General features: G+C 31.6%; 1 protein-coding gene across 3 annotated transcripts in view; it reads right to left on the bottom strand.

Annotated features, from left to right (window-relative positions):
* Positions 1-17,330, bottom strand: part of si:ch73-383l1.1 — a 258,616-nt gene that overhangs the window by 221,540 nt on the left and 19,746 nt on the right. The window lies entirely within an intron of this gene.

Raw genomic sequence — 17,330 nt, 5'->3', positions numbered from 1 at the left:
TGTAAGTAGGTGCCAGACCATTCAAATCTTTAAAAACAAATAACAATAACTTGTACTGAATTCTAAATTAGACTGGGAGCCAATCAAGGCATGATAAAACTGGTGAAATACTAGCAAATGTTTTAGTCCCAGTTAAAAGGCTATAGCGGCTGCATTTTGAACTAGCTTCAGTACAATTGAAGCATGAGAAACTCCAGAATACAGACTATTCAATAGTACATTCTGGTCATAATAATAATAATAATAATAATAATAATAATAATAATAATAATAATAACAATAATTATTATTATTATTATTATTATTATTATTATTATTGTTGTTGTTGTTGTTGTTGTTGTTGTTGTAGTAGTGTCACTGTATTGTTTTAAGTTGAACTAAATTATAAACAAAATAATAATGTTTTGATTGGCTGTATACTCAAAATTAATAAAAGATATTTTATTTTAATATGATTAATTATGCAGTTTTAATAGTTCTAGTATTAGTTTTAGTAATCTGGTGATTTTGTAATTTTATAGTTTTATTATTAATGTTAGGGATGCTCCGATTGATTCGCTGGAGATTGGTATCGGTTGATAATCCCATTACACAACTCGACCTGTAATCGCTGATCTGGCCGATCTCATGAACCTAATCATTGTTTACAAGCAGAAGATGCACATGCACGCTCCAGGTTATACTGTGCATCCGTAATCCTACAACACATGAGTAATGTTTCCATATTGCCTTGTTAGTAACTTTTTTCTGCCTATTTTATCTGTTATTTTTTGTTAACTGTTTCTGACAATTACATGTATGCAACATCCTTAATTTGTTCTTTTAGGTAAGGCGAGATCTCATACATGGAGGGAAAATATGCAATGGCAAAGTTATATAACGCTTAAAGCATTAGAATCGTTATCGACCAAGCACCACGACGAGGAATCAGTACTCAGTATCAGAACTCAGCATCGGCTGCAATAATAATACTACTAATAAAAGCCATTTATGTGTCAGCCATTGCCATCTTGGAATGGTTGAATTGCACTTGATTGAATTGAATCATCAATATTAAAGATTTACACTATTACATACCTTGGGTGACCAAAATGAAATAAAATAAAAATAATTTAAATAAATAAAAAATGTAATAAAAAATTTAATTAAATTAAATAAAAAAAATATTTAAATTAAAACAGGAATAAATTAAACATATACTTAGACTTTACCACAAAAGCAAAAAAAATATAAAATAAAATAAAAAAATAATAATAATTATTATTATTATTATTGTTATTATTATTATTATTATTATTATTATTATTATTATTATTATTATTATTATTATTATTATTATTATTATTATTTTATTACTAGTTTTAAGTTAATCTAAACAAAAAATAAATAAATAAAAATAAGCTTAATTTGTTTTAAATTACACTGCTCAAAACAATAGTTTTAGTTAACAATGATAACCCTGAACAAAACTTTGTCATTTTTACAAGTCAAGTTAATTATTTGATGTTCAAATAAGCTTTCATTTAGATTTTAAATGTGATTTTTCATTGCCATCTTGGATAGAGAATGTGTAAAAAAAAAAAAAAAAAAAAAAGTCAGGGCCATTCATAAACAGATTATTGTTATTTTTTCTTGCCTTTTTCTTTGTTCTTTCTTAAATAAATTATATTATTATTTGGCAAAATTAAAATGAAGTTGTTGTTGTTGTTTTTTTAAAGAAAATAATAAATAAATTATGGTAAACCATTAAGCTGCACAACTATTCTCAATACTAATTGGCAGTAAATAATTCCCAAAAAATATCAATGGTTCAAAATAACTTTTAATTAACAAATTTTTATATAGTTTTTTTAATCAAATAAAATATGCTTTTTAAAATGAACAAGTTGATTTCAATGTGATATCCAAAGTATATACCTGTCATCATTTAAATATCAGCCATCAAAAATTAAATACATCAATATTAATGAAAAAGCAAGATACTCAAATCAGGGTTTGGTACCAGCTTGAATCTCTAAGTTTCTAAAGAGCAATCAGCAGAGAATTTCCTGCGAGTGAATCACTATTGAGTGACTATTACAAGTGTTGACTCTCTTCGCTACAGTCACTTGAAAGATGTTATTTAAAGTGCATGCCTGGATTCCATGCGAGCTTAGATAGAGCAGTGAATAGCTGGATCACATGGCTCACGGCTTAGGATGTACAGAGAGTCCTGAAAAAAAAAAAGTTCACACACAAGTGAGACATTTGGTCATGTGCAAAGCTGACGAGTCTTCTCTCTAGAGTCTATCAAGTAAAATGTAGTATTCACGCTCTGACAATTTTTTTGTAATGCTTAAGTTTGATGGTCCCTTTTAGATGTTCTGTAGATTACAAATGACTAAATATCAAGTATAAATATCAATATCAAGTTTTGGTCATTAGTGTATCAGTAGACTGACTGCTTAATACCTGTTGACACTTTATTTTGATCGACCACCAACAGACATTCTACAGACTATAAGTAACTCTGCATGTGCTGTACATGTTAACTTTAATAAACCACAACCTCACAGTCTTCTAATAATCTGTAATATACTTATATACTTAAAATAACGACTGGTCAGCAAGTCATTATTTCCTTTTTATCCAATCATGGGTGGATCTTTAATTGCTGCAATGGCAATAAACGGTCCTGAAAGCATATTTTAATTTTAATTATTTTAAAGCCTGTTTTAACTCATTTTAATCGGTTTTAATCATTTTTATTATTTCTTTTTATTTTTCTATACTTGTCTCTTTTATTCCTGATTATGTAAAGCACTTTAAATTGCAACCTTGTATGAAATGTGCTATATAAATAAACTTGCCTTGCCTATTTATGAGATCCACTGCCAAGTGACAGGGACACTTACATTTGATTGCATAAGTAATAATTATAATACTAATAAAGCCATTTATGTGTCAGCCATTGCCCCTTTAGTAAATAAGAAATAAATAGATTTACACTTTTACATACCTTGGGTGACCAAAATAAAATTATATATTTATATATATATATATATATATATATATATATATATATATATATATATATATATATATATATATATATATATATATAAATTAAACGTATATTTAGACTTTACCATAAAAACTATTAAAATTAAATTAAAAATATATAAAATTAAAAAATAAATAAGTTAATCATATTTTTACACGCTACCACAGAAAAATAAAATAAAACAAAATAAATTAATAAAATAAAAAAATAAACAAAATAAAATAAATAAAATAATTTAAAAACATAAATAAATTAAAGATATATTTAGACTTTACCACAAAAAACAATTAAGATTAAATAAAAAATAAATTAAAATTAAAACATAAAAAAATCATATTTTTGCACTCTACCACAAAAAACAAATACAATTAAATAAATACAAATAGAATAAAATAAAAATAATAAATTAATAAATCAAAATAAATTAATAAAATAAAGTACAAAATAAAATAAAGTACAAATAAAATAAAACAAAACAAATACAAGTTAAACATATATACAAGACCAAAAGTTAAAGGTTATGCTGCAACCAACTTTTTGTAAAAAATTTAAAAAAAAAAAAAAAAAGGTGACTAAAACATTGACAGAAACCCCAGAGTCCGACATTAAACCATTCACTTTCATGATTCATAACTCATAAGGGTTTATGAAAACACAGTTATACAGTGTTAACTGGCTGTCAAGTTCAGCTGCATTTGTAGCCAAAGTAATTACACAAAGGTCTGCTTAAGATATATCATTTTTTTTTCTCCAGAAGATGATTATGGTAAACGAAAAACTCACACTACACATTTATTAAACACAAAACAAAGAAAGAAACAAAGAGATTGCAGCACCATGAAACCAAAAAAAAGAAAAAAAAAAAGAATTGCATGTACATTTGAGAGGAATGATTTCAAAAACTCAAGTTACCCTCTTGGACAACAGCTCATGTCAGCAGGTCATCAATAAACATCAGCTTTTTTATGCGCATCTGTAAATACAGACATCAGGCAGAATGTTTTCTGTTTAAGGGATTTTATAGAGAGCAGGTGGACGTACTAATACTGGCTCTGTTGGCTTCGATCACACCGAGTAAGGTCTGCTCACTGCTGATAAGTGTTATGAGACCATAAACCAATAATATTAGATCCCATAAAGGAGTTATTCTTTCACTCTTGCTCTCTCTCTGTTTATTTGCCTGCATGTGTGCGTTATCTTCATATTTCAATACCCTCATGCATCTCAGGAAGGTCCGATTTATAAATGATCAAACAGGCATTTACACAGAACCCAAAATGTAATTTTCCTCTACCATGTAGACAAGTGGATTTTAGGCCATGCATTTGTATTTACATGGATGTGTGACGTAAATTTGAATGTATTGTTGTGTTCTTTATTATTATGTCTTAAATAATAAATACATTTATTTTCAGCATCGCCACTTTAACCATTTATCGGTCAAAGAACCATACAGTATACTTAATTTACATACTAGATACAGTTGAATTCATAATTAGTAGCCCTCCTGAATTATTAGCCCCTGTATATTTTTCCCCCAATTTCAGTTTAATGGAGAGAAGATTTCAACACAATTCTAATCATAATAGTTTTAATAACTCATTTCTAATAACAATGATGACACTAACAAATATTTGACTAGATATTTTTTCAAGATATTCAGCTTAAAGTGACATTTAAAGGCTTAACTAGGTTAATTATGATAATTAGGCAGGTTAGGTTAATTAGGAAAGTTATTGTATAATGATTTGTTCTGTAGACTATCAAAAGAAATGCTTAAGAGGGCTAATGTTACCTACCTTAAAACAATTTTGTTTTATTTTTTAAATAAAAACTGCTTTTATTCAAGCCAAAATAAAACAAATAAGACTTTCTCCAGAAGAAAAAATATTATAGGAAATACTGTGAAAAATTCCTTGCTCTGTTAAACATAATTTGGGAAACTTTTGAAAAAAAAAATTAATAATTTTGACTTTAAGTGTATATATTTTTGTAATAAAAATTCAAGAAACAAAGTTTGGTAATAAATAACACTCCAGTGTCTGAAAATGTTCCATTAAGACTTTATAAAAGCAGCTTCACAGATTTGACATTAAACTTTAAACTATTTACTTTATTCAAAAATATTGCAACATGATGAATTAAAAAGGCCTGTAAAAATGACTTTAAACCACTGATCTTGCTTGACAAACCTTGTATAATTCACTGAAATTATAAAACTGAAATTGTGATTCATTTTCATTAAAATGTTTTTGATTAGAAGTAAAAAAACATTTATTTCAAACTGTAGGAGTTTGAAGTCTTAGCTGTCAGTTTTTGCTCGACTATATTGCATAATTGCTGAATAAAATTAATTTAAGAAGATAGAAAACTTTTGAACAATAATGTCACACACCAAAAACTTAATGAGATACAGCAATTTAATTGCTTGTTTATGCAAATATCTAATAAGGAAATCACAAGGTCTCAAATTAATGCATATATAATTTTTGCATATGGTTTGTACAGTTAAAGTCAGAATTATTAAACTATTAAATATATTTTTTTCTTTTTAATGCCTCAGCAGCTGACTAAAGTAAAATAAATCCAAGCTTAACTTCAAATAGCGGAAGCCTAAATTATTATTAAAACTGTAGAACATCAATAAAACATAAATAATATAAAGACAAAAAAATAAATGTAGTTAAATTAAATAAAGTAAACATAGACCGTAATTATACTTAGAATAAAACTAAATTAAATAAAAACAAATAAAATTTTAATAAAATAAACACATTTAGAATAAAATAAAAAAATAAAAAATAAACACAATTATAATAAAATGAAAATAAAATAAAATAAAAACAAACACAATAAAATAAAATAAAAACAAATAACAAAATAAACACAATTATAATAAAAACAAATAAAATAAAATAAAATAGAAATAAAGTAATAAATTAAACTAAAATAAAAACCAATTGAAACATAAATAAATTAAATAATATATCCTGTGTGATATTGTGATTTATGTTATATACTATAATACTATTCCCTCACTTTTCTTTATTGACAAGAAACAACTTTGCACTAATTCAACGTCTATCATTACACAATTGACCAACCAAGTAGGCTCAGTATTAAAATGTTTTATTCAGCACATTTCTCCACCGAAAATGAAAGAAAGAAAAAAACCAGAAGTGCAAGTATGGATCCAATGAGCAATAGTATTAGAGACACAGAATGTCATTGAAGTGTAGAGGAGGAAGGCAGATGTGGAGACACTGCGAGACTTCAGATAGTAGAGTAACAGAAATGAATGTCTTGTTTACTACAAACTCAGCGTGAATGCAACCATTTATCACCAGCTGAAAGAAACGGGAAAGAGATGAAAAGCAGAAATGACAAAGAATGAGAAAACAATGGGGAATGAATAAGTCGGGGGCCGATGCAACCAGTGCCGAGCGGAGATAAAAGTAGTAGCTGCAGTTCGAGACAAAACAAATCTGTAATAAAAACCTACTGAACAAGATGTAAACGTCGAGAGAATTCCGAGAGCCTTGTTTCTGAAAGACACCTGCAAAGATGCATTTCTTCAAGGTGTGTTCATAACATCGGAGTAAGTATGCTTAGCTGTCAGAGATAAGAAATTTGACTTGTGACCGTATGCTCTGATGTTCACTATGGTTTTACAAATTACAAAAAGTGTGTTTACCACACTCCTCTGTCATTTAGTTTGCAGGTTTGGTGTGTCAATCCATTATCTTATTCAATATATAAAGCCATGATCTGTCTTCCTTTTTAACATTTTTATTTTACGATGAACACCAATAGGATGGAAACACAAACGTTTCAGCTCAAAAGCCTTCATTCCTTCATTTTCTTTTCAGCTTAGTCCCTTTATTAATCTGGGGTCGCCACAGCGGAATGAACCACCAACTTATCCAGCATATGTTTTACGCAGCGGATGCCCTTCCAGCGGCAACCCATCACTGGGAAACCCACACACACTCAGACATACACTACAATTTAGCCTACCCAGTTCACCTGTACCGCATGTCTTTGGACTGTAGGGGAAACCGGAGCACCCGGAGGAAACCCACGCAAACACCAAAAACGTGCAAACTCCACATAGAAATGCCAACTGACCCTGCTTAGGCTCGAACCAGTTATCTTCTTGCTGTGAGGTGACAACACTACCAACTGCGCCATTGCATTGCCTTCAAAAGCCTCCATTGCATTAGAAATTGCATTAGTTGTTCTAATGTTATCATTGACGGTGGCTCAGTGGTTAGCACTGTTGCCTCACAGAAAGAAAGTCACTGGTTCGAGTTCCAGATGGCCAGTTGGCATTTCTGTGTGTGTGCTCCCCATGTTGGCGAAGGTTTCCTCCAGGTGCTCTGGTTTCCCCCACAGTCCAAACACATGCGCTGTAGGTGAATTGAATAAACTAAATTGACCATAGTGTATGAGTATGTGTGTGTGTTAAGTTTTTTTACACCAAGTGTAAAACAGGTGTTTCCCATTAATGGGGTTGCGGCTAGAAGGGCTGCATAAAACATATGCTGGAATAGTTAGTGGTTCATTCCGCTATGGCAAGTCGAAGGAAAATGAATAAATGAAAGTTATCATTCACCTACCAGAATCCAATCTCTGCAAATAAGTATATTACATTTAAATGGTGAAAAAAGTGAGCAAATCTTTTGCTTTTAAAGCTATTAGATGACTGAACTTTGTTTTGTTTTTTAATCAATCCACTTTAGTTAAAACAGTGTGTTAACCCATTGCTTTTAAAGTGGTTAGTTGACTATACTTTAAAAAAAAAAGAGAATAAACCTGTTGCTTTTAAAGTGATCCGTTGACTTTACTTTAAAAAGTGAGCAAACCCATTACTTTTAAAGAGATTAGCTGACTTAAAATAGTTAGTACACGTGTTGCTTTTAAAGTGATTACTTGAGTTAACTTAAAGTGAGTAAACTCGTTGCCTTAATAGCTGACTTTAAAGTGAGTAGACCCATTGCTTTTAAAACAATAAGTTGAGTTAACTTATACAAGTGAGTAAACCTGTCGGTTTTAAAGTGATTACTTGAGTTAACTTATACATAATAAACATGTCAAACAAGTAATTAGTTAATTTAACTTTAAAAAGTCAGTAAATCCATTGCTTTTAAAGTGATCTGTTAACTTTAAAAAGAAAGTGAGCAAACCCTTTGCTTTTAGAGCAATTAGCTGACTTGACTAAAAAAAGTAAGTAAACCTATTAAGGCCAGCTCACACTGTGCGATTTTTTTTTTAATAATGCTGAACAATTGTAGCATGTCAGACTGCACGAACATGGCTCATATGTCATATATATGCATGAAGATGGTATAATATGAACATGATACAATTATACACATTACTACAGAGACATGTTAATACACAGCTGTCATTAAATTCAGTGGGCGGGGAATCCGCACTCCTACAAAATGTTGCGGATGGTCTACAAATTAGAGGGATTTGGATCCTATCTTTACATCGGAAAATTTGAAAAATGAGACTTATTGTCTTAAAATCACCCCAATGTGACTTTGGCCACACTATACCTAAACACAGTTCTGTCCAAACAGCTTACAAAAAAAAAAGTACTTTCACCATAGATGCCCTTTAAAAAAGTAATTCAACTCATTGCTTTTAAAAGTAAGTAAACCTATTAGTTTTCTGTTGACTATACTTTACAAGTTAATCTGTTGCTTTTAAAGCGATTAGTTGACTTAACTTACAAAAGTGAGTAAACCCGTAGCTTTAAAAATGATTATTCAAGTTAACCTTCACTGTACAAGTGAGTAAATTTAAATTTAATCTCATTGAAATGTCTTGCCAAGTTGTCTTTATCATCTAATCTATTTATTAATTTATGTTCATTAATTCCTACAGTAGATCCTTTTAACAAACAGATCCCATACGAGTTGAACAGTCAATACGCAACGTAATTTTAAAACATTTCCATGTTCTTGCACATAAAAAAACTGTTTAGATTTAATCAAATGTTGGCGTGTGTACAGATTACAGCCCTACTTTTATATCTGACCGAGCGACGCACACGTTTGCACAAAAACAGCCTTGGCTTGGCCATTAGATACTGCTTAGACGGATAAACGTGTAGGATGACAGAGAAAGCGTGTCGGTGTATTTCAATGAAGCCACTGAGCTTCCATTATTACACTCATAAATCCTGATTCTGATCTTCACAGCAAACACACGGTCGACGCAGGACAAAGACACACACCAGCCCACATATCAGCAGCGTCCCATCTATAGAGCACAGCTGTGAGATAACTCCAAAATATGATGTGATCCCTTACACTGCATTACGACGATTGCCGCACACACGTGACTGCGCGTGAGTAATGTTTTTTAATATATAGCATCTGCACTCCTGGCGATTGTGCCCATTCGTCTTCCGAAATTTTGTTGGCGACGTTTGAGTTCATGGCTAAAATTATGTTTCAACAGAATTATTATTGGAGGAAAAAAATATTGGAAACAATGGGAGTCATACTGTCGGCGGGTGAGCACAATAATAGCAAGATTGTTTTAAAAAATGGCTATTTTAGATGGATCTGTAGGGGTAAATAAATGCTTATGAAATTAAAAAGAGGAACAAATTGTTAAACCAAATACTAAATATTCTAAAAAAGCTATAAAAAAATGTGTGTGTACTTGAAAATGAATAAAATCAACATAGATTCATTCTGAAAATGCACCCTTATATATATTTCTGGAGATCGCAAATTACATAACCATAGGTGCATATGGCTGCATTTCATTTTTAAAACGAACGGTACTTTCTTTTTCGCATTTACCAGCGACTTTTCCGCTGTTACCAGTTTGTCTACTGGCTTGCAGTGAACAATGGAGGATTTGAGACATAGAGGAGTGGACAGCAACGGGGTTTGAGTCCAGCGAATAATGGTTCCAGAAAGCAGGTAAGACAAAAACAAAACCAAAAAGCTAAAATAAACAAGTAATATAAAATAACAGGGCGAGAACGTGGTCAAATCTGAAAATGTGCTAAAAATCAGACTGCCACAAGGGCTTTATTTTTTTTAATTGCTTTTGAAAACACTGTCGGTTGGCTTTACTAACAGCACTTCCGGCAGCTACGTAGCTTTGTGGTCTCCCATCCAGCTACTGACAGGGCGCAGCTCTGCTTAGCTTTAGTGAGCAACCTTATGAAAGTTGAGGAGAGCTAGCTGCCAGCTTTATGTCATTGCGCCCTAGAGAAACTTTGACATACCCTGATATTTTTCAATCTTATTTTCTTATAAATCTTAATTTATATACAGCACTGTTTCTTCTAGGATTTTTTCCAGCTGTGGCGGCAGACTCAGGGCATTTAACACAGACCAACTACATGTGGCGTTATTTCATTGACAAATGTCGTGAACGTAGTATGAGCATGTCAATCTCCGTGCTCAAACGGCAATTTCCTCTGTTCGTGCACAAAACTTCTTGCACGCCCTCAAATATACGCTGCTCAAGCGCAGATTTTCTTGCGCGCCCTCAAATAAACGCTGCTGAAGTGCGATTTAGTGCGTTTATGTAGTATGTCTCCAATATTTATGAATCTCTCCAATAGACCTACAGAGCGGCATTAATGCATCCTGAAGTAAAGTGCCTATAAACTCCAGCAAGATAAAGTCATTGTATGCTGAATCACAGACCTTTATCTATAAATAAAATATAATTATGATAACTGTGTTCATCATCACTGAAAGCTACGTCGTGTTTGCTGGCCTTACGCATCAAGCACCTGTCAGTCCTTCAGCTTGTCACCTCAAAGGGTTAAACAAATAACGCAAAGCACAACTACGATTACAGAAAGGTTTGCCCTGTTATTATTCACTTACCTTTTAATATGTTTTGGTGTGATTATAACCCGCTATTTAAAAAAAAAAAAAAAAAACCACTGAATGTTTTGAATGAGATGCTGTTATGTAGCCGTGGCGAGATGAATTTTGGTGTGGTGGCCTCCCATGGAAGAATGAAGGTAGCAGAAACCATGTACAGTATATTATACTATCTTATAAATTCAGCCTAATGACACTGTGTTCACCACAAACTGAGGAGCATTATTCTGCAAACATCATTTACTGTATGCTCAAGCTTGTCTTTGAGAAAAAAAAAAAAAAAATTCATAAAAAAAATAATAAAAAAAACTGAATAAATATATTTCCATGGATGTGCAAAGCTAAAGTTTGAGAACATTTGTATTCAAATACAGAAGACTAAAAGCTTCTAGAAAAATGAATGAAAAAAAATAATAAAAAAGTAATAAAAATGTTACAGAAACACATTTTCAAATATAAAGTAGCTTTGAAATAATTTTAAATAAAAAGTGAAACTATATTTCGCAATACTGCTCAAAACTAGTAATTAAAAAAAATGTCTTAGAACATCAGAACTGGAGGTGTTTTAGCAGTTAGCATATAGACCTTTACTCAGAACGCAAAATTACCCATTATGCTTTGTGTGTGTGCGCAAGGAGAATGCTAAGAACCTCCGGTCGGTAGCTGATGCGTGTAAACAGTCACATTCGGACAGCTTTGAAACAATAGTTTTAATCTATTTTACCTGCTTTTATCATCTATGAACTAACACTGTTGTCGATCAGCACCACCTGCTGGACTGATCATTTAAAAAAAATGCGATCTAATGGGATGGAAAACAGCTGCTGTGAGGCATTTTCCCCCTCGTTGTCAGACAGCATCTTCTGCCGTTTAAATGAAGCCTCGTCATCGCTAAAGTCAACAGTTTCTCTTTCTTTCAAATATATGACCAGCCCGAACAAATGTAGCTCACCAAAATGTTTGACACACACACACGCAGCCTGTACTGTCCTAATGACACACTGATTTAATAACTGTGACAAAGTAAAAATAAGGTGACATTTTGAAATGACAGAAAAACACAAATCGTGGTGAATACAACACACGAAATGAACCATAAACGGCTCACGATTAGAATGAACAGCAAATCAGCCGGCAGAGTATCAATAACAGACTTTTATTGGTGATTGGAACAAGGAGAACGCTTTTCTCTCGCGCGTGAACCACATCTGACAGATTAACGGCTTTAACACACACTTTTCAAAGTTTTGTCACAAAAACACCCCATAATCCACTCAAAACGCTATTGAAACCAATTTTCGGAGCGCAAATCACCAGTTGTGATCACTAAATGGAAGTTCTTTGCATTCTGCTGGAAGACGCTGGTCGCTATGGCGTCTTCCATGCAGCAGCCAAGAAAAAGGTCTATACTGAGGAGTTAAGAAAACAGTAATGTTGACACATAAATGAGGTTGCGGACAGAAGTTTAGTGCTGCAGTATATCAGTCGTGATCAATGAAGTGAGAGAAAAGATTAAAAATATTGCACGGCAAAAGTGCTGAGAGATTTAAGAGCTCCTGGGTAACATGCAGGTTAATGGGCATCTCAGCTCTGCCAGGTGTTGAGGGAGAAACAGCACAGAATAATGAGAAAGAGATCTTTCTGACACACACAGCTTCACTACATGACAATCCATACTAAAGGCAGAAGGAGAGAGAGAATGAAACAAATTTGTGGAGTTATCATGGGTCACTGAGGGTACTGTATATAATGTGCTAAAATCAACATAACCTACTATACTGTATTTATTGTTTATTTATTAAAATATATTTATATATTAAATGAATTATTATATGTTGATCCTTATATACAAATAATGTGCATTAAAATAGTCCAAACTGACTTTTTCATCTTTTCAATTCAATTCATCTTTATTTCTATAATACTTTTACAAGGTGCAGTAGTCAACAGTTAAAGTGGATCAAAACCTTTCATCATTAATTAATAAAAAAAATGCAATAAAGATATACCTGAAAATAGGAATTGGACTTACTGGTCATTTTGAATCAGTCAAATAATAATAAATGAATGAATGAATGAACGAACGAACGAATGAAACAAAAATAAACAACTTAAATATAAGAATTGGACTGACTGATCATTTTGAATCAGTCAATGAATGAATGAATGAATATATAGAATGCGACAAAAATACTTCACTAATAATAATAATTGGACTTACTACTTTTGTTGAATGAATGAATGAATGAATGAATGAATGAATGAATGAATGAATGAATGAATGAATGAATGAATGAATGAAAAACAAAAATATATTTATAATTTAAAATAAGAATTGGACTGACTGGTCATATTGAATCAGTCACTGAATGAATGAATGAATGAATATATAGAATGCGACAAAAATACATCACTAATAATAAAAATTGGACTTACTACTTTTGTTGAATGAATGAATGAATGAATAATTAAATGAATAAATGAAAAACAAAAATATATAAATATAATTTAAAATAAGAATTGGACTGACTGGTCATTTTGAATCAGTAAATGAATGAATATATAGAATGCGACAAAAATACATCACTAATAATAAGAATTGGACTTACTACTTTTGTTGAATGAATGAATGAATGAATGAATGAATGAATGAATGAAAACAAAAATATATAATTTAAAATAAGAATTGGACTGACTGGTCATATTGAATCAGTCACTGAATGAATGAATGAATGAATGAATGAATGAATGAATGAATGAATGAATGAAACAAAATATACAACTTAAATATAATAATTGGACTGACTGGTCATTTTGAATCAGTCAACGAATGAATGAATTAATTAATTAATTAACCCAGACTTATTTTGAGACTCCGAATTATGTAGCTGGAGGTACTTAAGGCTGCTGTTCATTTTTTTAAGCGAACGATACAGAAAGGTATGACATGTTCTTTTTCGCGCTTACTGGCTGACCGTTTAACTCTTGTGGAGGGCTTCCTTGCCGCAACCAGTTTTTCCAGTAAGCTCGTCATGTACGTTGGCAGACTTGAGATGCAGAGAGGAGTTCGAATGAATGAATGAATGAATGAATGAATGAATGAATGAATGAATGAATGAATGAATGAATGAACGAACGAACGAGTGAGCGAGCGAGCGAGCGAGTGACTGAATAAATGAATAAATGAATAAATGAATTAAACAAAAATATATGACTTAAAAATGAGAATTGGACTGAGTGGTCATTTTGAATTGGTCAATGAATGAATGAATGAATGAATGAATGAATGAATGAATGAATGAATGAATGAATGAATGAATGAACAAATAAACAAATAAAAAAATGCAACAAAAATATATACCATAAAATAAGAATTGGACTATAATTTTGAATCTGTGAATCAATCAATCAATCAATCAATCAATCAATCAATCAATCAACCAACCAACCAATCAACCAATCCATATGTAGGAATAGTTTGTAAAGTTGAAATAAAATCACTCCTTGGAACTTACAGTATGTTAATCAAGTTTGCAAAGCAGTTGAATTATGATATGATTGTCAAAATGTTTGTATGCTAACTCCACCAGTAAGACTGAGCTAATATGAACAGAGGGACTTGGCCGTCACAGATATCCCTGTTCGTCTGATTTTATTTATTTCTAAATTGAATTCACTCTGTTGTTTCACTGGCCCTCTTTACCACGCTCCATCAGCACATGTGTTGGACTTTCGTCTAATTAAAACATGACCGTTAGAGGAATGTTAGCGCTTGTTTACTCTTATTGAAATAAGCAGCTCTGCCTCCCAGCGGAGTGTGCAATTAGCCGACGCCGGGCCAATTAGGAACTGGAGCTAATGCTCGTGGCGTTCAACACAGCAGTTAACAAACACTCGGAGACGGGACTTCAGCAGCACTGCTTTCAGACTGCATTTAGATGCAGGATAATATCAAGAGGTTAAAGTTCACCTGGTTAACATACTCTTCTGTGAGATGTTGTTAAATAATTTAAATAGAAAAACAACAAAATAACAAAAATAAAAAGATATTCTGACTAAATACATTTTTACCCTGTTTTTGAAAACGAAATTCTCTTTGGAAGATCTCACCTTTTGCAATTATTTTCATGCTTTGTCCAGTTAAACTCCCCATATTCTAACTAAACAGAAGATTACATCATAACCAACAAATTAGACTTCATAGATTTTCCCATGTGTCTGCCAGTCAAAATAGTTAAAATATTCTGATTTCAATTATTCTTTAAAAAAATAAAAATAAATAAATAAATAAATTATTCATAGCTGAAAGTTTAAAAACAGCCAAAAATAAACAGATCCTAAATAAAACATTTTATAATATAATATAATATAATATAATATAATATAATATAATATAATATAATATAATATAATATAATATAAAATAATATAATATAATAATAAGGGCGGGTGGCGCGGTGGCGCAGTGGGTAGCGCTGTCATCTAACAGTGACAAAATCGCTGGCTCGAGCCTCGACTGAGTCAGTTGGCATTTCTGTGTGGAGTTTGCATGTTCTCCCCGTGTTGGTGTGAGTTTCCTCCAGGTGCTCCAGTTTCCCCCACAAGTCCATGTTTGGGGACGGAAAAATCATGGTTTGGGGTTACATTCAGTATGGGGGTGTGCGAGAGATCTGCGGAGTGGATGGCAACATCAGCAGCCTGAGGTATCAAGACATTCGTGCTGCCCTTTACATTACAAACGACAGGAGAGGGCAAATTCTTCAGCAGGATAGCGCTCCTTCTCATACTTCAGCCTCCACATCAAAGTTCCTGAAAGCAAAGAAGATCAAGGTGCTCCAGGGTTGGCCAACCCAGTCACCAGATATGAACATTATTGAGCATGTCTGGGGTAAGATGAAGGAGCAGGCATTGAAGATGAATCCTATAAATCTTGATGAACTCTGGGAGTCCTGCAAGAAAGCTTTCTTTGCCATTCCAGATTACTTTATTAATAAGTGATTTGAGTCATTGAAGAGATGTATGCATGCAGTCCTCCAAGCTCATGGGAGCCAGACACAAAATTAATTCTTTTTCCACTGCACCATGACTTTATATTCTATACTGTACATTATTTCTGTTAAGTGACAAGACTTTTGTCTAAGCAGAGTCAGACCTTACTGTAAAAAAATCCAAAATCAAGGCATGATCATATTTTATTTTGGTAAAATTAGTGAAATCTAGAGGCTTTTGCCTTTCATATAAGCCACTTCTGATGGCAAATGATCAACTAAAGCATATTATAGCATCACTACATATGTTTTAATCATGTTTCTATCAAGTGAAAAAAAGCTGCAGATTCTGATGAAATGTCTTTACAAAGGTAAATCTTACTAGACGTTGTATATCAAACCAGTTTCTAAAAGTTCAAAACGGAAAATGCATATGAGGCTTCCCATTGAGCATAACAGTGAAATCAAATGAAATAAAATGAAATAAAATGGTCACGGCTGTGTGATTCTGCACTCAAAATAACACAAGGCATGAAAGCCTATATCAAAGCATGAATGATCTACTTGGGCTTTTATGGCTCGAATGTGGAAACGGCAAGAAAAATGTGTTTGTTTTGATCGCAAGATGTGCATGTTATATCAGAGTTCATAAGGCTTGCAGCGCTTTATCAATGCGGACAAAGTGTGGCTGCTGCTTTCATGATAACAGAGGCATTTTCTGACAAACTAATAAAGAGAAGTTGTCTCTGGGAAAGATCAGCCATGTGCTTTATGCTAATAGACCAAAGACTGAAATGATATGGATGCAGGAGGAACGTATACAAAAAGCACAAAGTACTGACTAAATCTAATTGCACCAAAATTCAAATGAAGCTTTACGTGCGGGTGGTTATGATGATTTGTTAATCCAAAACAAAGCGCAAGTGAACAAACAAGCATTGATGTAAAAAAAAAAGCGTTTAAAGAAGAATCAAATAAACAATGCATTAAAATATATAGGTTGAATTTTGTTAAATAGGTTGAAATAAAGGTTAAAAATTCTCTTAAAATAATATAATTAACACTTGAATTAGCACATAGTTTTATTATTATTATTATTAATAATATTGTTATTACTATTACTATTACTAAGATTATTATTATTATTTTTTTTTTTTTGTAAATTTTATTATTATTATTATTATTATTATTTCTATTATTGTTATTATTATCGTCGTCTTAGTTGTTGTTGATATTATTATTATTATTATTATTATAATAATCATTATTATATTTATTATTTTATTATTATTATTATTATTATTATTATTATTATTATTATTATTATTATTATTATTATTATTATTATTATTATTATTGTTGTCGTTGTTGTTATTATCATTATTATTTATTATTTTTATTATTATTACTATTATTATTTTGTTATTA

Source organism: Danio rerio, chromosome 1 (assembly GCF_049306965.1).
Source record: "Danio rerio strain Tuebingen ecotype United States chromosome 1, GRCz12tu, whole genome shotgun sequence".
Taxonomy (NCBI): domain Eukaryota; kingdom Metazoa; phylum Chordata; class Actinopteri; order Cypriniformes; family Danionidae; genus Danio; species Danio rerio.
The sequence above is the reverse complement of the archived record's forward strand: the minus strand, read 5'-3'. Positions and strand labels throughout refer to the sequence as shown.